The sequence below is a fragment of the Pogoniulus pusillus genome, chromosome 4, assembly GCF_015220805.1.
Source record: "Pogoniulus pusillus isolate bPogPus1 chromosome 4, bPogPus1.pri, whole genome shotgun sequence".
Lineage (NCBI taxonomy): Eukaryota > Metazoa > Chordata > Aves > Piciformes > Lybiidae > Pogoniulus > Pogoniulus pusillus.
Window position 1 is genome coordinate 42,702,698 of NC_087267.1, and position 27,557 is coordinate 42,730,254.

The 27,557-nt window shown below is 42.7% G+C and overlaps 1 protein-coding gene across 4 annotated transcripts in view; it reads right to left on the reverse strand.

The window, feature by feature from the left end:
* Positions 1–27,557, reverse strand: part of TAF3 (TATA-box binding protein associated factor 3) — a 144,339-nt gene that overhangs the window by 42,526 nt on the left and 74,256 nt on the right. The window lies entirely within an intron of this gene.

The window sequence follows — 27,557 nt, forward strand, 5'->3', positions numbered from 1 at the left end:
CAGGCACCATCACAACTGGCTGGTGCCCTCATTGCAGTGTAACATCAAGTCCATGAGTGAAGATGCCAATGGTGGCAGAGCTTATGGAGCAGGTCCAAATTGTCAGTTCTGCCTAAAAAAGTCCTGATTATTTCTTACTGCAGCTGTTGGGATTACGGCAACACAAACCAGCTTCATTCGTTTCCAAGGAAGAGAGACAGGTTGAAGCATTTCTTGCTGTGACAAAGTGGATTGCAAAGCATATATGGAAGTGAGAAGCACTGGAATTAGGTGTCTTGCCTAAATATCACGTATTTTTGACTACAGATTAACTACTAGGAAACTATCTTCTCAAAAACCTGGTTTGTTTTTCCTGAAGAAACAGAGTCTGAAGGTTAAAGCAGAAGATTAAAGCCCATTCAATTTGCCAGGTTCTGTCTCTGATGCTATCTTAAGAGCTTTCTGCACATGGACGTTATCAATTATGAATATATGGGAACACCCCAACACTACGTGTGTGCATGTTGGTTTGGATCAGGAACATGCCTTTGAAATGCAATCTCCCCAGCATCCCCACTCACTGTTGTTTTGTTTACATCATGGAGGAATCCTGGAGTACCTGTGCTGGCTTCCTGCTGTAGCGAAACCAAAACAAAAGATGTGCTGCCAGAGGAACACACCTAACGCGCTATAGTTGCGAGTGGGCATTAAGACTGTGAGACTAAAAAACAGCTTTTGAAAGTAAGATAAACCTGGGACAGGTACAGTGTCGACAGCAGACACCACCTGTGTGATTGCTCTGCTTTTTAATTTAATAGCAATTTCTTTTTTCTACATATAACATCGTTTTCAGTCCTACACAAGTGACATTACGAGGCAGAGAAAGGAGAAAAACCACTTGAGATCTCCCAGCAAATCCACAGTAGGTTTGAGAAAAGAACCTCTGATCTCCCCAACCACAGCCAAGCACTTTTATCCTCTTGGTTACACTTCTTCACTTTCAAAATGGAATTATCCAAGCAGGAAAAAGGATTCTTAGATTGGAACAAGAATGTCCACAGCGGTGTTAACCCGACACATTTATATTTGCTGTAATTACATCATTACACCTCTGTCTGTTAACATTCCTGTGTAGACAACCCCATGTCTCTGTTTACCCACCTGCAAAAACGCATGACATTTTGTCTAGGCAGGGTTTCTGTGGACAGATATCAAGAGCCCTCAGATTCTCACATGAAATAAGTAGTAAAAGACATTTATTATGGCAGTGGATAAACCCCAACTCCTTAATGAGCAGGTGGCTTCAAAGAAGCAAACACTGAGACTTAACAACGTTGCACCATTTCAAGCTTTGCAAGACAGCATTTGTCTGAAATGCCTCTTTCCCAGGCGTTTATTTTCAGGTTTTCTGGGCTGGTGTTTCTCTACTGTAATGTGTCAATGCTCTGATTTAGGAGAGTTGAGTCAAGAGCCCTGGGCTGCAGCACAAATCTTGCCAGCATCACAAATTAAGTAAAATGAGCTAGCAACTCTGGCTTTTGCCAGGGCCCAGAGGATTTACAGCAGGCAGCCCAGAGAGGAGACTTTGCCTGAGGATAAAGTCTTAGCCTTCCGTGAAAAACAGAAATGTTAGGGAGTTAGGTTTTGCCTGGCTGGGCACTGACATTACATTTTTTTAAACAGCAAAGTTAGAGTATAACTGAGAAATCACTGTGGGCTGAGCCTGCACCTGCTACAGGGGGGAAAAAAAAATCTGCTTCCAGATCACAGAAGTCATTCCAATCTCTCTTTAAGCTGCTGCAGCAATCAGCTGCCTTCATCTGCTCAGAAACTGTTTTGGGGGCGAAGAATTAACATTCAAGAGATGTCATACAGCACTGGTGGCTACTGAGCAATTCCTTTCCATCCCACTTTAACCTAGTTTGCCACTCTGACTTGGTTTTCATTTGCAATTTTAAAGAGTGATAACATTTAAAACAAACACCACACTTTTAAAACCAGGATTTAGAGAAGTTTTCTGCTTTGGCTACCAGATGAAAAGTACATCCAGATCCAAAGATGAGGAAAGATGGGTTTGATTGAGCAGACTTTAGAGACAGCAACATAAATGACTGTAATACAACAAAAAAGAAAAGAGATAAAAAGAGGCAATAAAGTGGAAGAGAAACTACAGCAACAGTAAAAAAACCCCTACATTTACTAGAAAAATCAGAACAGTTATTTGCTGAAGGTTTCTGCCCAGTATCTACTTAAATAGTCCCCCTGTGATATGGTATCTGATGGAAGTGCACTGCAAAAACTCCTATTTTTGTAACTCCTTCCCATCCCAAGCTGCTTCTCATGTTTTACCTACTTGGGATTACAGAATATGGGCAGCTGCTTGGATCAAAGGCAAAGAAACAATTTCAGAAGAGGTTTGGAGAACAGGGCCTGGAGTTCTGAACACTTGAAAAAAAAAAAAAGAGCAATGCTTATTGTTTTTATTAATAAGGCCAAATAAAGTTTGCAGCAGGCCCACAAAGTTCCTGTGATCTCGTGTGGACATGTCAGGGGAGGGCAGAAGAGGTTAAAGTGCAGTTTGTAGAGGTGAGGCTAGAAATCGGGGTGTCTTGGCTCCAGCTTTCATGCACATTCCTGCAAGCCACAAAGACAACTTAGTAAGGAAGCAGCAGCATTACCATCCCTTTTATATGGACTTGGATTCCCCAAAACATCTGGAAAAAATTGCCTGGGTCAGTCCTGAACAATCCAGGGACTAAGGAAGTTCACGAACACTTAACTACTGACACACATTCACCACTTTTCAGACATGCTCAGATGACAATCTGGAATCCTATCGTGGTCAAATGAAACCAACATTTCTCTTGGAAAAAGGCCATGGTCTGATCCATGGTGAGGACTGGTTTTCTGCCAGGCAGTGGCTTTCGAACCTGATCCACCACAGCTGTGGCCATGGCAGAAAATAATAAAGCACTTTTTTTTTTTAGGGGGTTTAATTAGAGAAAGTGAAATCTCTGTCTTGCACTCAGGAGCTCCAGGTTGGTTTACCTCCCGAAGGACTTGCACCAGAGTAGGACCAAATAAAGGAAAACATCACATTTGAAGGGCTATCTGCTCAACTTGGCAATAAGCATTTAAAACCTTGTGGTCACTCTTTCACCTTTGTCCATCTCATTTGCTCCCTGGCACTTCTCGACGCACAATCCTTTGTGCTCAGGATTGCTTTTTAACTCTCTTTACTGCCATCCCCTCCCTATCTCTGGCCACCTTATTAATGATCCCACTCTTGAGTTAGCATCTACAGGTCAAATGGGTATCACCTCAGCCATCTGCCCTAATAACTCTCTCCTGTAATGAAAGGAGACAAAGCTGTTTAGGAGGTTGCTTAAGATAACCGATACATTTTTTTGGGTGGTTGTTAAGAGAAGTCTGTGCTGGATCAATATTAATGCTCACATTGCTAAAGCCATACAGAGCAATTGTTTATTATGTCAGCCAGCCCCTGTGTGCAGAGCCTGGGCTCAGATGATGCTCAGGTTACAGCAGGGATGAGTTCAGCTGTTGCAGCACCAAAGGTGATTCTGTCCGTGGCTGAAACAAACCCAGATGATAGCTGTTAGCATGCTACTTAGGAGAAAACTGTTGCTTAAGACAGCTTTCCTCACAGGAGTGTTTTAAGGTGTGTGTACCTACTTAACAAGGCAAGTTCTTTGCTTTCTTGAAAGGTTGATTTTGAAGTTAAGGAAAGAATCCACTTCCCTCCTGATGTGGCCCTGCAGAGTGATCTTGGGCAGGTTACACAGTGCTGTGTGTAGGGCCACACAAATTGTGAGAGGGCTGGAACACCTCTCTTACAATGACAGGCTGAGACAGATGGGGCTGCTCGGCCTGAAGGAAAGCAAGCCCCAGGAAGACCTTATTGCAGCCTATCAGTACTATAAAAAAGATGGGGACAGTCTTTCTAGAAAGTTCTGTTGTAACAGGATGAGGAGTGATGCTTTTAAACTGAAAGAAAGAAGTCTTGGATTGAGCTTAAGGAAGAAATTTTTTACCATCAGGGTTGTGAAAAACTGGCACAGCTTGCCCAGAGATCTCGTTGAAGATGTCTCTGCTAACTGCAGGAGCAGCGGACTGGATGACTTTTAAAGGTCCCTTCCAACCCAAACCATTCTGTGATTCCATGATTCCTATCTGACAGGTGATGATAATTTCATCCCACAGAGGTGCTGTAAAAGCTGCACTTGATAAGTACACAGCTCCTCAGGATTTCTGGACAGAAAGCATTAGAAACCCAAACACAAGTGATGGGGATCAGCCATCGCTTCAAATGCTGTGCGATTTCTTAACCTGAACAGTTCCGGCAAGGAACTGAAACACTTGAACCAGTGTTTTTCAAGGAAAAACTATTCAAGAAGCACAACATTTCTTTCCTGGTACATTATGTCCCTGTAGCACAGCAGAGACTCCAAAACCAAAGGCTTATTGAATATATATACCTTCTTCATCTGGCGGCAGCTCCGTTTCAGGACAGCAATACTCAACACTTCATTAATGAACTTCCAAGCTCAGGAAGATCGAGGGACTGTTTGTCCTTAAAACTGACACAGGGTTACAAAGGAACAGGAATTCTGCCTTTATTGCAGAAAAGTGCAATCACCCATACCATGTTACCATGCTCTCCTGGCTACCTCATCAGAGGAGGCTGCATGCATTGCTTTTTCAACAACAGGTGAAAGTGAAGGCAGGAAAAAACAGATGCTGAACTCTTCTGACTGAAGTGAAAGACATCTCTGTGCAGGCATTCCCCAAGCAAGAAAACCTGTATTTTTTTCTACACACATATATAAAAACACATGCATGAAATGAAATATTTCATTATCTTGGTCACTACAAGACCATTACTTGGTAGCTTCAGAGAGAGATGATATCCTAGGGAACACAGCACAGACTGAGTCCGACAACATCTCAGCTCCTGACTCTGCCAAAAACTTACCCTTTCCATTGGTTGGTATTTAAGCAAAGTTCCAGTCTCTCCTCTGGACTCTGGATTAATATTCCCCTATGTCACAGGGTGGCAATAGGATAAAAACCATCTAGAGACCACAGAGCTGGAGATCTAAGCATAAGCCAGTATTTCTTAGGTCCAGGACAATGCAGAGTCAAAACATACCGACCTAAAACTGGACACCATCTGCTGAAGAAAGTGTACTATGATGCTCCCCAAGTAGAAACAATCATAAATTACTATCTGAGACGTTATGACATTTCTGTGAACTGTAATTGGAAAATGTCAACCTCAGTGGTACTCCAGAGATTTTTTTGTTCTCCACAACTGGAGAGGGAAAGAGGGGAGACCCATGGGGTGCAAAGATGCAGGAACCCTTCTCTTGCTGTGTCCATGCAGGTAAGAGGAAGTAGAGAGGGACACATGGTGGCATGTGATGAAGACACAACAAAGAAACTTTTTATGGTGGAGTTGGTGAAACACTGGCACAGGTTGCTCAGAGAGGTGGCAGAAGGCTCATGGAAACATTCAAGGTCAGGCTGGACAAGGCTCTGAGCAACCCGTTCTGGCGAAGCGTGTCCTTGCTCTCTGCAGGAAGGTTGTACCAAATGAACGTTAAAGGCCCCTTCCAACCCCAATGATTCTGCTTCTGTAGGTCAACAACAGCTGCTTCTCACCTCCAGTTCAGCAGATAATGTATTAAAGGCACAAAGCTCTGGCAGGTAACAGCTCCTGTGGATGGTGTTATGATAATGCAAGATTTTGGCATTTGGAATTTGATACTAACTTTAGTAAGGCAGATAAACAGTTACCAGTAAACTCATTACAGACACAATTCTGAATGAGCAGATGTGTCCATGCAACTTTTTTAACATGCCTATTTTTAACACTTCCACAGCCATTTTTAACCAGAATTTGAACACTTATTTTGTTTAATGGAATCCAAAATGGCCAAATAAAGATCTACCTGTAGATCATGCATTTCTTTCATGCTGAATTCTGCTCACATCAGATCTCTCTGCACCTTTGCATTGCATGGTATCAAGTGATTAAATATGGAATTTGAAAGCATCAAGGATTTTAAAGAGAATTAGGCCTCACGAAAGGAAATAATGTGTCAGTGCCAGCATCAAAAATCTTCAACCCATCTTTCTTTCAAGCATAAGCACCTTGGGACCACAGAGACATTGAGTTGAAGGTTTTATGCACAGCCTTTCAATCACAAGAAAGGAAGTGATCCTCCCTGCTCGACAGAAGAAATCTTTTAGTGAAAAAAACAAACCAAACCAAACGCCAGAAAACTTCCTGCAGATTTGCAGCACACTTTTCCTACTGTCTAGGTAAAGCATGAGATTAAGCCAAAGACATCTTTTGGGAAATTTTAGGTCACAATGTCAAGTACTTAACTTCCTCATCATATTCTAATAAGTAGGAGCTTTTGACTTCTATTAAAAGGGAAAAGATTTCTTCTTCTGTCAAGATAGGCTTTATGACTTTACCTTGTAATAACAATGGCCTTTTACCAAAACAAGCAGAAAATGTTCTTGTAGTCCATAAAGAAAATCAATGGAAGAGTCACAAAATTCCATCCTGATACCAACAGGCAAATATCCTGGCAGTCTAACACTAAATGAACATACTAAGATACCTGGTAATACACTTTGAGCTTAAAATGCCAGATTCCACACAGACACATGTGTGTGCATATAGGTTATAATAATAATGATTTCTCTGCCATACGAACACACTAATCATTGATGTGGCTTGTTCACCAAACAGGGAATACATTAAGAGATTTTTCTTTCACTGTATAAAGGAGATCAACCAACCTAGTACCAGACACTGACAACTTCCAACTGACACTTTCTATGGGAAGAGAGCTGGTAAGAGAGCACCATCAAGGAGCTCATCTTCTACATGTCTCCAATTTTAGCACTGACGTTGCCAGTGAGGTCATTCCAGCACCTCCTCGGTTATGTTCTAAAATGCAGAAACCACAAGCACATAAAAAACCTCCAAAGACCTTTCAGGCATGGCTAGTTAATTTTGCATATAAAACTGGAACTCTGTAAAGAGGATCATAAAGGTGCCTGAAGTTAAGCATCCAGACTCATTAGTCACATTGGAAAAAATTGGCCCAAGTGGCTGGGTGGTGCCTTTAACCATCAGTATTAGCAATGAATTAACTTAAGAGGTGTTTGTTAGGGTTGAGAGACTTGGTGCACACATTCACCTACCATTCCAAAAGCAGTTATTAAGCTAAGAACCTACAAGTCATTGGCACTCATCCCCTCCAGCCTTACACACAAAATACATCCATTCATCTTGAAATAGCAATAATCTGATTCAGGACTCACAAATTTCCAGACCAATTCAGTTACCTCTCCATCCTACTTCATACTTTTGATTAGGCATTTCTTGGTATGAAATCAATGAAGAAGAACATTTGAACACCAACATGAGAATAAGATATCAATAGTCTGCCAGAAACAAACCACAACTACTAAAGCTGCAGTCATACTGCACAGTGTTGCTTTAAAAACCACATTTACTTCTGCCCTGGTTCATAGAATCAACCAGGTTGGAAGAGACCTCCAAGATCATCCACTCCAACCTAGAACCCAGCCCTATCCAGTCATCTAGACCATGGCACTAAGTGTCTCATCCAGGCTTTGCTTCAACACCTCCAGGGACGGCGACTCCACCACCTCCCTGGGCAGCCCATTCCAATGCCAATCACTCACTCTGACAACAACTTCTCCCTAACACCCAGCTGTACTTCCCCCAGCACAACTTGAGACTGTGTCCCCTTCTTCTGTTGCTGGTTGCCTGGCAGAAGAGACCAACCCCACCTGGCTACAACCTCCCTTTAGGTAGTTGTAGACAGCAATGAGGTCAGCCCTGAGCCTCTTCTTCTGCAGGCTGCACACCCCCAGCTCCCTCAGCCTCTCCTCACAGGGCTGTGTTCCAGGTCCCTCACCATCTTTGTTGCCCTTCTCTGGACACATTCCAGCACCTCAACATCTCTCTTGAATTGAGGAGACCAGAACTGGACACAGCACTCAAGGTGTGGCCTGACCAGTGTTGAGAACATGGGAAGAATAACCTCTCTTGTCCAACTGGCCACACTGTTTGTGCTGGAGAACGGGGAGCTAATCAAGGCTAAAATAGTGAAGATTATCTGTTAGTCTGAGTTAATTCACCAGTATAGTCTGTCATGATACTACTCAATCTTTTGAGGTAGCACAAGCCAGAGAAGAGTCCTGCATCTGTTATATCAGCACCTTGCTCCTTCTCCACAGTGAAGTGACTTAACTGGTTAATTCAGCTGGAAATGCATCTGGCAGCGGAATTAAAACAAAAGGAAAAAAAAAACCCAAAAAGAAAGTATTTTTCCATCCAGTTGGCAAAGTAAAAAGCTCAGGCTCATGCAAGCCTAAGAGTGTGGGAAAGATGAGGACAGAGATGCATTACTCTGTGAGCATCAGATCTTCGCCGAGGGTATAAGGCACAGCTTCAGCTTCCAACGATGCTTTAGGATACTGGACAATGAGATTAACACATTCAAATACTTACTAGTGGTGGTCCTCATTATAATACTTTTTAGAATATGAAATGTTTATGAAGCCCAACTACCTGGGATTCTTAAAATGCCACACCCAGCTTCCTGCTGAAGACAGCAAGCCAGCATTGGCAGATTGTTATCAGCTACACTCACCACTGCTCTCCCTGACCTGACGAAATATCAGTCCTACAGTGGTGCTGCACAGAGCAAACAAAAGCCTGTTTCTGTCTAAATACAAAAAGGAAGACTTTATCTTGGCTTTGACTTTTTAGCAGCGGCTCAACAGTTTTTGTGGGTGACATACATACATGAATAAATGCATGTGCATAGTGTTGTGATGCTAATGTGTCTGAAGCTGTTATGCAGATTTTGGATGGAGAGTAAAAACAACCACAGAAGCATCTTTAGGAAGTGATTGGGCAAGAAGGTGTGTGAGAACAAGGCAACCCCATATGAGCAGGTTCACTCACTTTGGTCTTGCTCAGAATTGCCTGTGGTTGAGCCTCTCCCCTGAAATTTCCAGTGCAGAGTGTGACATGAAAGTCAAAACATACAGCCAGGGATAGAAAACCTCCCTAACAAAATTTGGACAAACCTACACTCTTTTTTGTCTTCCTTTTTATTCCCTCTGGCTAGTGCAATCTGCAACAGAATCGAGATACAGCCTCAAAGAACATGTGCAGGTGTAGAGGTTTTCTCTTTGAAAGGCACATTTTTGACTTCTAAAAAATGAAATTATTAGCAAAGACAAGATAATTAGGTAATGACAATCCATAGAGTACAACCAATCAATAACAGAGTACATTAGCAAGACTGACAAGAGGTGTGAAGCTGATGGGTTATAAATGGCTCTATACTGACCTGTAAAAATGCAGCCTTTCCCTAACATTCGGCACAATAAAAACCTAAAATGCTATATAAGCAAGCCAACCTGAAATGACACCTAGTATTATAAATGGCCTAATCTATATGTTAATACTGTTGTATCACATAACTGCAGCAAGACTAAGATAACAATATGACTTTGGGGGTTTCTATGGCTACATCCTGGGCTAACGTGCCTGAAAGGGCTTGCTGCTGACACCACACAAGCTTTCTGAGTGCTTCTCTTTGGTTATTTATGATATGATTTATGATAACGACAACATCTCCTATTTTCTCCCCTCGTCAGATACAATAAATTGCCATCGTTAATCACCGTTCTTGCTTCAGCTGTGATTACAATAGTATAATAGGGCCTAGCTATGGTAATACTGCGTTTTAAGGTGGTTCCCCCCCACCCCCCTTTAAAGAAATATGCACGAGTAGATCTTTCCAGCTGATGTCAGTACCTGTAGTATTTTAATAACCTTCCTGAGAACATTTCTGGATGAGAATTTCTGCTACAGCTAAGATTTGGCACAGCTCCTCTTCGCAAAGATCACATTTATGATCTAAAGACTCAAAATCCACACGGTATTACCTGTATCTAACATTTCTCCAATATAATACCAGGGCTTTATGTGTATTTTTCTTGACAAAAGGAAAGGAGATGGTTGGTCATTTCACTTTACACCTCCATAGCTAATCTTCTGGGCTGAGCTTCCCAAACCAAGAAATCACAAATCATAGAATCATAGAATCAACCAGGTTGGAAGAGACCTCCAAGATCATCCAGTCCAACCGAGCACCCAGCCCTAGACAGTCAACTGGACCATGGCACTAAGTGCCTCATCCAGTCTTTTCCTGAACACCTCCAGGGATGGTGCCTCCACCACCTCCCTGGGCAGCCTATTCCAATGCCAATCACTCTCTCTGGGAAGAACTTCCTCCTAAAATCCAGCCTATACCTACCCCGACACAACTTGAGACTGTGTCCCCTTGTTCTACAGCTGGTTGCCTGGCAGAAGAGGACACCCCCCATCTGGCTACAATGTTGCTTCAGGTAGTTGTAGACAGCAATGGGGTCACCCCTGAGCCTCCTCTTCTCTAGGCTAAACACCCCCAGCTCCCTCAGCCTCTCCTCATAGGGTTTGTGTTCCAGGCCTTTCACCAGCTTTGTTGCCCTTCTCTGGACATGTTCCAGCACCTCAACATCTCTCTTGAATTGAGTGGCCCAGAACTGGACACAGTACTGAACCTATATAAACATTTGGAAGGGTTTTACACTGCCTTTCTTTTCATATGTTAGAGTCTTGTATAAGAAAATAGACTGTTCTACCTGCAATAAAATCCTGTGCTAGAAAAAAACCAGACTTTTACAAACACCTTAGGAAGCAACAGCTTCAAGATCCAGCCTCATTTAAACTATAGTCTTACCCTAAATGGTTGGACTAGATGATCCTTGAGGTCCCTTTCAATGGATCTCCTAGCAGAGCAACAAACATTGGGTTACCTGTACTTCTGCCACACCAGTAATTTTCACCTGGCATTTCAGAACCTGTTTGAGTCCTTCACAGATTTGCAGCACACATGCATTGGGACACTTGGATTCAGAAATGAGAAAATACAGTGATTAATTAATCTTCTTTTGCAACTGAAATAGCAAGTCCCTGAAATACTAAGTCACAATTGTCCCACAGATATAAAATATTTCTTTTATTGTATTACTTTAGCCCATGCCCTTTCTTCTTAAAAGTTCAAAGTTTCAATTCCAAAAGCTTTGGTTTTGGTGTAATGCACCCATGGCAGTAAGACTGCGGTTTAGGACACTGGTGCAAGATTTGAGAGTTGGATTTCTTGTCCTCAGGAGTCTGAGAGACAGCAGGTAAGAGCCAGACATGATGGCACAATGTGGTATTTTGAATTGTATTAAGTGTGTTTCTATTTGTATTGTTGCTATAAATAGAGAACATGCCCTTCAACTCAGCGATCACTACTCATTACTGGTTCTGTGGTGAAGATAGGAGAGATGGGAAAGGAAACAGTGGCAATAATGATCAGCACAAGGAAGATGTTTGATGTGTAAGTGGTAGTAATGGGAACACGAAGACAGTGGTCTCCTATCAAGTGATTAGCTCACATCAGAGTTCAGCGGATAAGCATGGAGATTGCTGTGCTAGGTGTGGTACAAATTCCATGTGGAGAGAGAGCATCTCTGCCAGATAAGGTCTGCAATCAGCTACAATTACCTGTGTCTGCCTGCAACTTGCTTTAGTCCCTCAAAAGCAAACCTGAGCTATTTTGGGTATTAATCAGTTATGTAATTGCTCACATGATGGAGCTTTAGCAAAAACGCATCACAAGAAGGAAGCTTTGGCTCAACACAACTTCAAGTCCATCACCACAGGCCTTTAGTGGCCTTTCAGTTCCTGGAAAGGGACTACAAAAAATTGGGGAGGGACTTTTTACAAGGGCTTGTAGTGACAGGATGAGAGGGAATGGCTTTAAGCTGGAAGAGGGTAGATTTAGAATCATAGAATCAGCCAGGTTGGAAGAGACCTCCAAGATCATCCAGTCCAACTTAGCACCCAGCCCTAGCCAGTCAACCAGACCATGGCACTAAGTGCCTCAGCCAGGCTCTTCTTGGACACCTCCAGGGGTGGCGATTCCACCATCTCCCTGGGCAGCCCATTCCAATGGCATTTAGACTGAATGTTAAGAGGAAATTCTTTACATTGAGTCTGGTGAGACACTGGAACAGGTTGCCCAGGGAAGGTGTGGATGTTCCCTCCCTGGAGGTGCTCAATCCCAGATTGGACAGAACCCTGAGCAACCTGATCTAGTGGAAGGTGTCTCTACCCGTGGCAGGGGGAAGAGGTTGGAACTATAAGATCTATAAGGTCCCTTCCAACCCAAACCATTCTGACTACTCGTGCTACGTAGGGCAAAGACACAACTCTGCCACTGTAAAAAAAATCTGTGAGTGTTTACATCACCTTCAAATAACTCCTGAGTTCAACAGCTCATCATGCCATTAATTTCCTTTCCTCTCCTCTTCCTACTGCACGTTGCTTGCGATTGCAAGGGCATGTTCAAAACGAAATGATAAGCTGCTGAGACCAAGAACCATATCTGTATTTTACCAAGTGCTTTGGTTACTTCTGGGCACTATAAAAAAAAATCCAACATAAGAGCATGTGGTTAGAGACCTTCCCACCCACTTGATTGTCCTCATTGGATTAGGAAGAGAAGTTAAGCATTTTCTCTGCAATGAAATATCTTTTTTACAAAAGTGAAAAACACTGGGGGAAGGACAAATCTATTTTCAGTATGTGGATTGCAAAGTACAAAAATCTCAACCAGATCTTGTGCTCTACAATAAACTGACAAAATTCTGTCTATGCTGTTAGGCAAAGCCCTTATCTGTGCTATTATCCATGCTGGCATAAATCAACAAAAAAAAAAACATTCTATAAGTCTGGCCATTGATTGGTTCCACTAATGCAAACTCAGTTACTACATCTTCAAAGTGAAATCACAGTATCACCAAGGTTGGAAGAGACCTCACAGATCATCAAGTCCAACCCTTTACCACAGAGCTCAAGGCCAGACCATGGCACCAAGTGCCATGTCCAATCCTGCCTTGAACAGCTCCAGGGACGGCGACTCCACCACCTCCCCGGGCAGCCCATTCCAGTGTCCAATGACTCTCTCAGTGAAGAACTTTCTCCTCACCTCCAGCCTAAATTTCCCCTGGCACAGCCTGAGGCTGTGTCCTCTTGTTCTGGTGCTGGCCACCTGAGAGAAGAGAGCAACCTCCCCCTGGCTACAACCTCCCCTCAGGTAGTTGTAGACAGCAATAAGGTCTTCCCCTGAGCCTCCTCTTCTCCAGGCTAACCAATCCCATGTAAATAAACCCCATGTGTTCATCTTTTCTCTTAATACATGTACACACACCATACCCAGGAGAGTTTACCAGCTATTCCAGCTGTTTGGAACAGGTACATCAGCTCGATTCTTTAAAGATACCAGCAGCAACAGGAGTGGTTTTGCCATCCAGAGCAAACACAGAAACACAAACACAGTTCTAGCTTAGGACTTTCGTCTGGACACCATCCAAAGCCTTCATAAATATGTGCTGACAAGGCACACCCTGGGACTTCTGTGCTCTGAGTTGGCAGTGATGTATTTTGGTGCATACGTGAAACCCCGCACTTGCTGGGAAGAATTCTGAGCTACAATACGAAACCTATAACAAATATAATCTTCTTGATCTAGCAGAGAAGGAAATCACTGATGATAAGGTTTTAATAAAGCTTGACAAGCCTCAAAATTAAATTTGCTGAGAAGGGTTCACTCCCGAAACAGATACTTTCCAGAGGTCTTCACAGCAAAAGCCAAGGAAAGACTTAAAGAGAAGAAAATGTTGACTTTAAGAGGTTTTTTTCCTTACAGCTACAAATCCAATTAGTGACTCTCTTTGTCTTTCAGCCTCTCTGCTTTATTTTGTATGGGAGCACACGTGTGTCCCTGGCTCTCACTGTAACCCTGCCCTGGAAAAAGGTGCCCATAGGCAGAGAGAAAGCTAATCAGGGCAGCGATCACCTACACAGCAGCACTTGGCTCAGCAGCCATCTGAAACCGGATCGGACAGCCCCACGCTACGGTGGGCTCAAAATGCTGCTGTCAGCACCGCTGGAGAAAAAGTGCTAGGAGAGCATGGGGTGAGTGTGCTGAGTAATAATTCTGTGGGCAGCTTTCCACTCCTGCAAGGAGCCCAGTGCAGGAGGTTGCAGGAAAATTTAAACCACATCCAATTTAGAACCTCTGCCTTTTTTTTTTTTTGGCTGTTTGTTTCCCCAGCAACCTTATAATTTTTCAGAGACAGCTGCTTAAATCTATGGCTTCATTTCAGAGGGCCTCATGGATCACAGCAACATCTTCAAATAAATCTTGCTTCCAAAGGAGTTCAGAGGCTAAAAGCAGACCAAAGGAGTCTGCTAGATGCTCTCACAGGAGCTTTTTTTGGGGACAACTGGAAAGACCTCATGGTATTTTGTAAAGCCACAACCATGACACAAACTCTGCTTCTGGAGGGGCTGCAAGCCTTGCTGGACAATTAAGCTGTTCAGTTCTGGGCCCCCCAGTTTAGGAGGGACATTGAGATGCTTGAACGTGTCCAGAGAAGGGCAACGAGGCTGGGGAGAGGCCTTGAGCACAGCCCTACGAGGAGAGGCTGAGGGAGCTGGGATTGGTTAGCCTGGAGAAGAGGAGGCTCAGGGGAGACCTTATTGCTGTCTACAACTACCTGAGGGGTGGTTGTGGCCAGGAGGAGGTTGCTCTCTTCTCTCAGGTGGCCAGCACCAGAACAAGAGGACACAGCCTCAGGCTGCGCCAGGGGAAATTTAGGCTCGAGGTGAGGAGAAAGTTCTTCACTGAGAGAGTCATTGGACACTGGAATGGGCTGCCCGGGGAGGTGGTGGAGTCGCCGTCCTTGGGGCTGTTCAAGGCAGGACTGGACGTGGCACTTGGTGCCATGGTCTGGCCTTGAGCTCTGTGGTAAAGGGTTGGACTTGAATCTGTGAGGTCTCTTCCAACCTTGGTGATACTGTGATACTGTAATTAAGACGGTGAGGCCTCATCTTGAATACTGTGTTCAGTTTGGGCTCCCCAGTTTAAGAGGGGCAGGGATCTGCTGGAGAGGGTCCAGCAGAGGGCTACGAGGATGATGAGGGGACTGGAGGGCACTGCATTATGAGGAGAGGCTGAGGGACCTGGGGCTGTTTAGTCTGGAGAAGAGAGGACTGAGAGGGGATTTGATCAATGTTTATAAACACCTGAGGGCTGGTCAGGAGTGGGGGCACAGGCTCTGCTCACTGCTCCCTGGGATAGGGCAATGGGTGTAAGCTGCAGCACAAGAGGTTTCGCCTCAACACAAAAGGGGAACTTCTTTACTGTGAGGGTCCCAGAGCACTGGAACAGGCTCTCCAGGGAGGTTGTGGAGTCTCCTACTCTGGAGCCTTTCAAGGCCTGTCTGGATGTGTTCCTCTGTGATGTGTGCTAGATGGTGTGGTCCTGCTCTGGCAGGGGGGTTGGACTCGATGATCTCCTTGGGTCCCTTCCAACCCCTAATATCCTGTGAGCCTGTGTAAGCAAAAAAACCCAGAGAAAAATAATAAATAAGAGATTCAAGATAGCAGGGCCCTGCATGGACTAGGAAAACCTGCATGAACATGTATGCCCTGCATGTAGACTAGAACAGCTGGGCACGAAGGTAAACCAGGTCTCTCATTACAAGGAGGACACTGAGGTGCTAAAGTATGTCCATAGAAGGGTAAGGAAGCTGGTGAAGCCTGTGAGGTGCAGCTGAGGGAACTGGGATTGCTTAGCCTGGAGAAAAGGGAGGCTTGGGAGAGCAACAAGTATAAGAACAAGAAGAAACAGGCCCAAGTTGTTCCAAGAGAGGTTTAGGTTGGACAGTAGGAACAATTTCTACCCACAAAGAGTCGCCAAGCTTTGGAACAGGCTGCCCAGGGAAACGGGAAAGTCACATCTCTGGAAGTATTTATAAAGATATGTAGATATGGCACCTTGGGACATGGCTTATTGATGGACTTGGCAGTGCTAGGTTAATGGTTGGACTTGATCTCAAAAGTCTTTTCCAGCCTAAATGATTGTATGATTCTATAAATTGTGATACACTCCTTAAGGTATCACAACAGATAGAAAAATAACAGAGGATGTTTTTTTTGGGGAATATTAGGAGGCTCAAAATGTTGTCTCTGTTTAAGAAACATCTTAATTGATATTTTAACATTAGAAAAATTGAAGTCCACCAATGATTTCAAAGCCAATGGACTTGATCTCAAAAGTCTTTTCAACTTAAATGATTGTATGATTCTATACATTGTGATATGCTCCTTAAGGTATCACAATAGATAGAAAAATAACAGAGGATTTTTTTGGGGGGAATATTAGGAGGCTCAAAATGTTGTCTCTGTTTAAGAAACATCCCAACTGATATTTTAACATTAAAAAAAAAATCAGGTCCACCAATGATCTCAAAGCCAATAGACTTGATCTCAAAAGTTTTTTCCAACCTAAATTATTCCATGACTCTATAATTTGTGATATGCTCCTTAAGGTATCACAACAGATAGAAAAACAACAGAGGATGTTTTTTGTGGGAATGTTAGAGGAGGCTAAAAATGTTGTCTCTGTTTAAGAAACATCCCAACTGATATTTTAACATAAAAAAAAAAAAATCAGGTCCAGCAATGATCTCAAAAGTCTTTTCCAAACTAAATATTTCTATGATTCTATAAATTGTGATACAAACCTTAAGGTATCACAACAGATAGAAAACAACAGAGGATGTTTTTTGTGGGAATGTTAGAGGAGGTTCAAAATGTTGTCTCTGTTTAAGAAACATCCCAACTGATATTTTAACATAAAAAACATTTCAGATCCACCAATGATTTCAAAGCCAATGCCATGCAATGCTGCACTTAACACTCGACTCATTCTTGAGCAAGCAGCAGCCTTCATTTTGATGCAAGGTCTGCTCCAGTGCTCCCAATGACCTTGGCAAAATTCTTACAATACAACAAAAATGGAACCAAAACACATACACAAAAAACCTTCAGGACCTCAGGCTCTAAAGCTATTTTAGAATTAGCTTTGAATAATTGTCCCACAATAGGAGTTTTCTTGATTAATTGCTTCAGATAAGGCCTCCTTTTCCTTGCTGGCCTCCAGTGACTCCCTCCACTTCCCATAATGACTTTTGTCTCAGTCTCCTGTTCACTGGAAACTGCTGTGAGAAAAATCAGAGATACACCAACTCCATTACCTGAGGATTAGCAGGGAGATAACCCTATGTGTTCCATTACTGACCATTATTTGAGTAATTATTCAATCAAGTTTAGGCCACGTGAAAGATGCACTAATTGTTTTGCAAAGCCTGCCCAAGCCCTGTATCTGAGGGATGCAACTTGTGTCCTTTAACAAAACAAAAAATGATGTGCTGATTGCACAGGAAAATGAGAAGCAGGTTTGTATTGAACTCTGCTTTAAAAGGCAAAAAAACCCAAACTTAATTAGGCTTAACTAGGAGTTAAGGATCTATTCTGATGAAGTTTCTGCCCAAGCTGGATTGTATCCATGCCTGATTACAGAAATTTTGCAGGATATTGCTTTTCCATCTGAATTATTTTTTTAAATGGTGCTTGGTTGTTGGTTTTTTAGCAGCTTGAGATAAGCATCCTGAATACAGGGAAAACAGGCAGAAACAAACAAAGAGCCAGGAACCAGCAGACTTAATTTAAACAAGAAATGTACTCTCACACATCAGTCCTAGGCTCAGAGGGCTTGATACTCTGATTTCAACTCAATTAACGTCTTTTAGCCAAGTAATATTTTTCTTGGGCACAGGGGAGTAATGAAAAAACCCTATGAAAACAAATTTAGTGAAGGAATTGGCTTCAGCAGGCACTTTTACATAACATTAACTTTCCACTCTGACATTAAAAAGAAAACAACAACAACTTCATTTCAGAGTTGTCATATACCCATGTAATAATATCCCATGTAGCTCCATGAACCTGAAACTGGTACACTACCATAGAATCAATCAGGTTGGAAGAGACCTCCAGTCCAACCTGGCACCCAACCCTATCCAGTCAACTAGACCATGGCACTAAGTGCCTCAGCCAGTCTTTTCTTCAACACCTCCAGGGATGGTGACTCTCTCAGGTGACTTCCTGAACTGAAATTCTCAGGGACACCGGCTGATGCTCTGTGAAGACTCCCAAAGGAGCCACAAACTAAAGATAACTTCTTCATCTCTATGCATAAAACATGTTCAGCTGGGTGTTAGGAGGAAGTTCTTCACGGAGAGAGTGATTTCCCATTGGAATGGGCTGCCCAGAGAGGTGGTGGAGGCACCATCCCTGGAGGTGTTCAAGAAAAGACTGGATGAGGCATTGATGCCATGGTCTAGTTGACTGGATAGGGCTGGGTGCTAGGTTGGGCTGGATGATCTTGGAGGTGTCTTCCAACCTGGTTGGTTCTATGATTCTAAGACTATTTATTTCACAGAATCATAGAATCATTAACATTGGAAAACACCCCTAAGTTTAACCTTCTACCCAACACCTCCATGACCACTAGACCATGTCCCAAAGTGCCACATTTACTCTTTTTAACGCCTCCAGGGATGGTGACTCCACCATCTCCCTTGATCTTCTTCTCGTCACACTTCCTAAATTTGTGTCCTTGACACTGCCAAGCAAAGTCTACAGCTTTTTAAAAGCCCATCAAACTTTCAGCTCCAGTAGATCTCATGTAATACCTCTTATAGATTATTTTCTAGACATAGTTTCCTCACAATTGTAAGTGCCACTCTGGTAGATGGATGTAACCGGACCTTGCTGGCATCTGGAGCAGCAGCTTGGCAATTTTTAACCTAGGTGGTCTGACTGTCTTCCAGCTCTTGGTTAATGAAGATAAAGCTTCCACATGGCTTTCTATAAACTCAGACTTTGCCACCTCAGCCTTCATGAGTTTTGGGGGGGCAGAGGGGAGATTTATCTGTGGGAGCGCACACAAACTGTTGGTGTTCTCGGGATTTAGGCAGAATGAAGTGTGCTCAGCCGTGGCGAGGGAGCTCCTTCCAAGGTAGGATTAAAGGCAGTGGTAGGAAAGCTTGGGTTTTAATGGATAAATTGTTGCAGAGTACGCTCAGCCAAACACCTCTGCTGATGAACGGGACTTGAAATTTGGTGAGGAGGGGATTATCTTCCTGCTATAGCACGTAACTTTCAAGAACACCTCCCTATTAATCTAGTTACGAGCCAAATAGAAATCATCAGTTTGACCCAAATCCTATTAGCAACAACAACCTGTCATTACCTCCTCTCCCCAAAATGAAGTAAGCTCTGGGATGTGTTACAGAGAAAGAAACTGAAATGTGGGAGGTTTTTCTGCATTAATTTTTCCTACCTCCCAGTTCAAATTGCAAATTCACGGGGCAGGGACCTAGATTCTGTTTGTAAAGCACTGCTTCAGCCACACTGCTGCACAAATAAATCATGAACATACACAACATTTCTTCTTTTTGTTCTGATTCTCTGTTTTCTCTCATCCTTGTATTTTCCTCCTTTTGTTTGGTCTTCACTGCCTGTCCCTTTCAAACCCAGAAAGTGGTAGTTTTTCTGCATTATACTTTGTTTGCCTTTTCCTGTCTCTCACTTGAAGCTTTCTCTTTTGGTGGCAATTAACAGAAAGTTGAAAACTAGAAGAGGGAAGAATACATTTGTTTTTCATGCCACTTGAGATTTTTTCATGAAGGGGACTGGTGACCAAAGACAAGACTGAATCAAAGGGTAAAGGACAAAAACTCTCCAGGAAGACCATAAAACATGGAATTGTAAGAAGAAGAAGGTGATAGAGAGGATAGATAGATTTTGCTTTGTTTCCTTCTCATTACACCATATTATTCCCCAATAAAGTGGAGGAAACAGAACCCCCTCTTCTCTCTCTCCCACCAAGAACTGCCACTGCTCCAAGCTGAAAGATAGATGACAGAAGAACTTCAGATAGTCTCTAGAAGTCTCTCTCAAAGGTAAAACACCATTGTCATTACAAAAAAGGACTTGTAACCACTTCCCCCCCCTAGAAGTTAAAGAACCTTTAACAAAGCGTCTCAGATCCACAAATTTTAGAGTTTGCTTCAAGTGTTTCATAAGACCCTAGCAGACATCAGATCCTTGGTTCATTTCTGATCTTCCCCCCCTCCTCCACCATGTCTGAACTAAAGACACAAACACAAAACATTAGTGCACTTTGTTTACACCTAGGAACTCCTTAAATTCAATCAGAACGACCTCCAGAACCATGATTGAAGTAAGAAGAACAATAAAGCATTGGGATTTTCAATACAGTAACTACTTGCTTCCCTTTGCCATAAACTTTTTATGGGTCACACAGGTACACCTACTGCTGTGGGATGAGTATCTCGTGCTCTGGCTGTTCAAGGTCTCCTACAAAAAAAATAGCTAAGATTCACTCAGCTATCTGCACAGAAAGCTGTTTATAAAACCTAAGTGCCCTATGTAGAGAAAGAAATCCAACTATAAAATTAGGACAAGGACACCTTCCTAATCCTCAGAGTAAGAAAGGTGTTGTCAGGACTTCCATCTATACCTTAGAAAAGAAAAAAAAAAAGGGGGGGGGGAAGCAGTTATTGTAAAAAGTAAAAATAGGAGGAGTTGGGAGGAGAAAAGTCAGCTAATAATTTTAGTCAGGACACATGGAAATACACTATACCACCATGAGACATTATTACCCTTGACATGTACCACCCATGATGAATGACAGGGAAGGGTAAAAAATACCATTTCTCATAAGCTATATGATTAGTAAGCTCTGTGACTGTTCAAGATTAGCAAGTATTTAGAGACACAAGATACCTGATACAGAATAGAAGTCTATATTCATTCTTGCTCAGGAACAATATTTTTGCCAAGCCACTGTTTTGGGAATTTTGCATGACCAGGACTAGGTATTTTAGGACAAGCTGCTGATTTTTCAGATTTATCATCCAAAGATGGCAAAAAATTTGCACAGACAAATAAAATCAGGAGTCTCACCTTAAAGAGGAAAAAAAATGGGGCATGGAAAGGACAAACTATTTATGCATGAGCACTGTTACACAAAATACTGGTGGTAGAGCTGAAAAATTAGAAGCATAGGATAAATCTGGAAATCTAACACCTACCAGTTCATCTTCTGCTTAAGAGAAGGTGTAATCTGGCTAATCAGATATTTTCATACTGTCAGAAAGAATCTGTCACACCTTGGATTAGGTGAGGTGTCTTAAAAAATAAGAAGTGTTGTTTGTTTTTCATAAAATCAACCAGGTTGGAAGAGACCTCCAAGATCATCCACTCCAACCTAGCACCCAGCCCTATCCAGTCATCTAGACCATGTCACTAAATGCCTCATCCAGGCTTTTCTTGAACACCTCCAGGGATGACAACTCCACTGCCTCCCTAGGCAGCCCATTCTAATGCCAATCACTCTCTCCAACAAGAACTTCCTCCTAACATCCAGCCTGTACTTCTCCCAGCACAACTTGAGACTGTGTCCCCTTGTTCTGTTGCTGGTTGCCTGGCAGAAGAGACCAACCCCCACCTGGTTACAAGTCTCCCTTCAGTTTATCTGCAGCATGATCCTGCATCTTTCCTGGGAAGATGTGAGCTCCTTCTGCTAGTGAAACCATTACTAGTTTCTTCTGCTAGAAATAATAGTTTAATTCTTTAAAATTCATTAGGCACTTTGGCCACCAGGCTGTGACTGGTTTGAGAATGATCATCACACGGTGGCTGATTTCCCTTTCAGAAAAGGCAGCTCTTAAAAGTAATCACAGAAGGGCTGTGAGATTTTAACATCCAGTTTTTGTACCACATTCTTCTCCCTGCCTCCACCCCCTGCCCAGTGAGGATTAGGATGGGGAGAGGGCTGAATTATCTCTGGAGAACTATAAAAGATAGAATTGATTTTTGGTAAGAACTCCAAGGAAGTTCTTAATACCACCTTATCTTTGGGAGTAATACAGAAATGTTCCTCTGCTGAGTGAGCTCCTATCTTGGAAGCTATCCGTGCCAATGTTATCTCTATAGCAAAGCAGCTTTGAAGGATAGAAAATAATACATGTTCCCCATTGGTTGAAAACAGAATTGTGTCAAAACTTGTAATACAGAGTTTAAGCTCAACACTAGGTATTTCCATAACTTAGGGGAATTCAACAAGTTCACAGCTGTGACGCCAGCATGAGGCCAAGATAAGATTTGCCCATTTGGCATAATGAAATGTAATAACTGCGATGCTCTTCGGAGCACCGGCGCAGACGGGATGGTGTGACAGCACCGCGGTCTTGCATGCTCATATTGCCCTTGCAGTGTGAGCTTGTGAGGCTTCTTTAAATATTATTTTAAAAATCCAACACCTTTATGTACATCCTGATCATAGAATCATAGATTTAACCAGGTTGGAAGAGACCTCCAAGATAATCCAGGCCAACGTAGCACCTAGCCCTAGACAAGCAACCAGACCATGGCACTAAGTGCCTCAGCCAGGCTTTGCTTCAACACCTCCAGGGATGGTGACTCCACCACCTCCCTGGGCAGCCCATTCCAATGCCAATCACTCTCTCTGCCAACAACTTCCTCTTAACATCCAGCCTAGACCTCTCCTGGCATAGCTTGAGACTGTGACTGTGTCCCCTTGTTGTGTTGCTGGTTGCCTGGCAGAAGAGACCAACCCCCACCTGGCTACAGCCTCACAAGGCAACCATGATGGTGTTACGTCAGAGGTTGAACTCAATGATCTTAGAGATTTTTTCCAACCTAAACAGTTCTATGATTCTAGAAGGTGAAGTCTTCTCCTGTTAGACTAGCAAGAGAAGGGGAAAAAATAGACATTTTGGATGCACCATCTATTTGTCAGAACAGAGGTTTGTGTGCTTCTAAGTTTTTTGGTCTAAAAGGTCTAAAATGGAATACTACCTCCTTCTACCAACTGCCTGATCCTGGCTGCAACATCATCAACACTAATATTTGGACTGTCCCACCCCTAATAACGGAGAAGCTGAATAGGGGGACTGACCTGAGTGCTTAGGTCAAATGGTAGATTTTCTAAGAAGCAGAAGCTTGTGATTCAAAAATTTGTGTTTCCAAGCCAAGCTCATTTAAATGTGCAGGAAACTCTGAATGTCAATTTCTTGTCAGTTCAGGTTTATGCCTCTGTGTATATAAAACCTTCCTGACTTTCAGCCCTGAACAACTAGTAAAAATACAGCCAGAAAGCACCTTTAAAGACAATTCTCTGCTGCATCCAAGCAGTGTCTCCCAAGAAAAAGAAGAACTTTTGGGTCATTTGCTGAAGCAAATAATTCTGTTCCTTAGACTCCCAGGATTTCTGCTATCTGATGGAATATTTAAGCAGAGACTTCATTCTCCCGGCAGAGTGCCGACAGCTCAGCCACTCCACTCTGGTGTTCAATGAGCTCTTGTGTTCTATTACAGAAGAAATGCGATTTTCTGCCCAGCTGGAAAATGATACTTCTTCCTAGTGCAGAGATTTCTACCCCACTCTAACCCCTCTAAATAGGTCACAGGCACATTTTCACAGTACTACCAATATATCCCTTCAGAAAATGCAAAAGCTTATTGCACCCAGGGCAAAGACTCTTTGCGTAGAATACTGCAGACTGTCTCCTTAGTGAGGGAAATAAACAAATCAAACTAAGGAACACATTTCATCTCTCTATAAAACCTCTGATCTGGTGGGTTGGAATAGCCTTTCTGTATCTCTTCCTCTCATCAACTTTCCTATTTCAAGCAGGTTTCAAGGGCTCAATCTAGCAGTGACCAGCTTGGTGGTGCTTGACAAGAGAGTTCTGTGCCTTGCTCCCACCCTCTATCAAATGAGGGATTATTGGTATTTTCCTTCAAATGTTTTGAGCTCTCTTGAGTTTACCAGGAGGCCTTATTTATTCCTTTCCTGTCCCAAATGAAACGAGGTCTGCTGATCCTGCTGGGCAGGATGTTTAAGCATTGCTGTTGTACATGGTGCAGGGAGCTGGGGTTGTTTAGCCTGGAGAAGAGGAGGCGCGGGGGTGACCTCAGTGCTGTCTACAACTACCTGAAGGGAGGTTGTAGCCAGGTGGAAGTTGGTCTCTTCTGCCAGGCAACCAGCAATAGAACAAGGGGACACAGTCTCAAGTTGTGCTGGAGGAGGTGGAGGCTGGATGTTAGGAGGAAGTTCTTGCCCAAGAGAGTGAATGGCATTGGAATGGGCTGCCCAGGGAGATGGCAGAGTTGCTGTTCCTGGAGGTGTTCAAGAAAAGCCTGGCTGAGGCATTTAGTGACATGGTCTAGATGACTGGATAGGGCTGGGTGCTAGGTTGGAGTGGATGATCTTGGAGGTCTCTTCCAACCTGGTTGATTCTGTGATTCTAAGTCTGCCCAAAAAAGTGGAGACATTCCAAAACATTAGAAGTTTGAAGTCTAGTAAGAAGTTGTGGAAACAAAATGCATGACACATTGCTTAATTTCTTCAGATGTCTTCTGTGCATGCTTCCCTTACGCTGTCAAATACAGTAATTAATCACTGGTTAAGGAGCCCTTCAAAAGCACATGTTGTTCCCAGCTACTCTGGTGTAAATCTGGACTAAGCTTAAAAAAGCCAAGACACTTAAACCCTCCATGTGAGTGGACTGAAACTTTCAGTGTCAAAATACATTTGAGGCAAAATGAATGTAAACGTGGAGAAAGGGGATGCTCAGAATTGATTTTTCCAACAAGGCATTTACAGGCACTCCAATCACCATCTCCACTTCAAACATAAAATAGTCATTGTGCTGATTTGTTACAACACCATTTGCTAACATATTTGATTCCACATTATCTCAAACTCCTACTTATCCGAGGTCTCATCTTCTTAATGGTAGGGAACGTACAAAAGTGAAGCACTCACTTTAACACACAATATAGTATCTATACAAATTGGTACTCATTCAACAGACAAACTTAAAAACCAAATTATGGTTGACTATCAATTTGATACTCTGCAGCAGAAAACACCACTTAAAACCCGATAGCTTAGAAAGCCTTTCAGCAACATTTCTTGGCATTATAAAAGCCCAGAGCTTGACTACGTTCTACAACTCAGCAGAAAGCTCCCACGAGAAGAAACTTTTTGCTAGTTGCTTGTGGCAGCTGAGACCTTACCAAACAGAAAGCAAATACTGTACTGTAGGCTAGGATATCAACATTACAAAAATGTTTTTTGGCATAATACCCTGCTGCTGTGTTGAAAGTAGAGATATCTGCTGAAACAACATGCTGAGAATCTCAAAGGAAAGAGTTTGGAAGCAAATTTCACAGGCAACCCTGCACCTAAGACACCAATCTGGCAGCCAGTGAATTTCAACTTTCATTGTCGCTTTACCACAACTGCCTGAAAGCTAAGTTGCCCACAAAATAAATGCCTCAATTTCCCTATGTTTAGAGACTGCAGAACCTACCTGAGAACCATGATTCTATGATCTTGGAGGTCTCTTCCAACCAGGTTAATTCTATGATTCTATGAAAATAGTGAATTGGAAGCTCAATGTGGGAACACCACTTGCCAAAGATGCATGGATGTGCAACAATGCAAACTGCTTTTCCAGACTGTGCATTTAACACAGAAGCTGGAGGTGTTTCTATTTATTTAGATATTCCAGAGAATTGTTACAGTTGGAAAGGACCTCTGAGATCATTGAGATCTAACACCACCATGGCCATTAAAACCATTTCTAGGTGGTGGTTATAAATAATACTTTCTAAAGCATGTGGGTTTTGCCTTCATAGTTTTGAACTCGGGGGCATATTCTCAAGAGCACTTCAGTAATTTAAGAATCCCAACAGCTTCCAGCAGAAATAGTAATTTTTTACTTCTTAGCCATTCAGAAGAGCCTACCTCCTGTAGTTAAAACCTCTTAGGAGTTCTAACTTGCAATCAGAGTTCTGCACCAAAATGGTAAACTCCACATCTCATTCTACAGCTTCTCATCAGGGTATCTGCCAGATCCTCGTCGTATAGCACCAGACAAGCCATTAACAACCCAGCAGACAGAACAGTTTACTGAATAAAAATTCAGGACCACAGTACAGTGACAGATACTTGGATGCTACTGGGCAGTTCATTTTATAAACAGAGGCATTTCTCTTGAAAGTTCAATAGGGTTGAAAGCCAAAATAGTGATACGGCATCAGGGATTTATCATCTAATAATAAAAGAGAGTTTGTTCCTCTGGATCTGCTCCTACCAAGTGGAGTCTCATGCTGAAAGAACAAGTTCAGCAGGCATGCAGCTTTTCAATTGTATGCTTTGTATTAAAGAAAGCAATTTAACTTTTGAGGACAAGAAAAATGTCTTGAAACTGAAGTCCTGCCTAAGCTCAGGGCCAAGCTAGAATAGAACACATAAAATTACTAAACGGCCTTCAATTATTACTATAGCTGCAGCACTCACAACCATTTTATCTCAGGGTGCCTACACATTTTAATTATAACCCCCACTTTCACCAGGCTATAGCCTTCCCTATCATGCCAAAATTTATCAGGTCTGGTCTGTCACAGCCTTTAACAAATGTTTATGACATATTGCTCACTCCAGCTAAAATCATGGGAAAGAAAAACAAAACTAAAGGGAACTGCAGTTCTATTGCCCCATGGTTGACAGAGCAGAGGTGGAAACCACTTGAGCAACATCCATGACTGATGCTTTGAAGCTTTTTTGGTGAAAACTAGGTTTGAATATCACTGAATTCACTCCAAGTACAAAATAACGAAAGTAAGAATATTTATGGCTGTAAAAGCATTACCAAACAGAGGGACACCACTCTTCAAGACCTGTGCTGTGCCAGGCGCACAGGTAAATTAACTTGCCCAGCTTCTAAAAGAACAAACTAAGTTTCCTTCTTAAATAAATCAAGCCTTTCAGATCTTTACATAAGGAAAACTGAACAAAAATGGACTCTGCAGAAATTACCTAGGACAGCATCTTCTGAACCTCAATTTTTTACTCACAGACTGCCCTACAGTAGTAAATCCCCTTCCCCAATACATGCAAGCTTTGATGCAAGGCACAACTCTGGCCTTGTACACAATAGTCCCATCTGCTAGTCTGCAGCCAAAATTATGTATGGTGGTTTTTTTTCCTTTTAAATAGAGTCATAGAATCAACCAGGTTGGAAGAGACCAGTCCAACCTAGCACCCAGCCCTATCCAGTCACCTAGACCATGGCACTAAATGCCTCATTCAGCCTTTTCTTGAACACCTCCAGGGACAGTGACTCCACCACCTCCCTGGGCAGCCCATTCCAATAGCAAATCACTCTACTTTAAAACTATCCTGAGACAGCAACAGAGATGCCTGCTAACTCTCAAAAGACTGGAAACACTTTGAGTCAAGTTACATATCTTTGGGTATGAGCCCAGCTGATGATCTGCTGGTTGTGGATGTCCTGCCAGAAGAGAAAAATGAACCTGCTGTCCATTGTTCTACAGCAGCATGTCTGGGGAACACTTAGAAAAA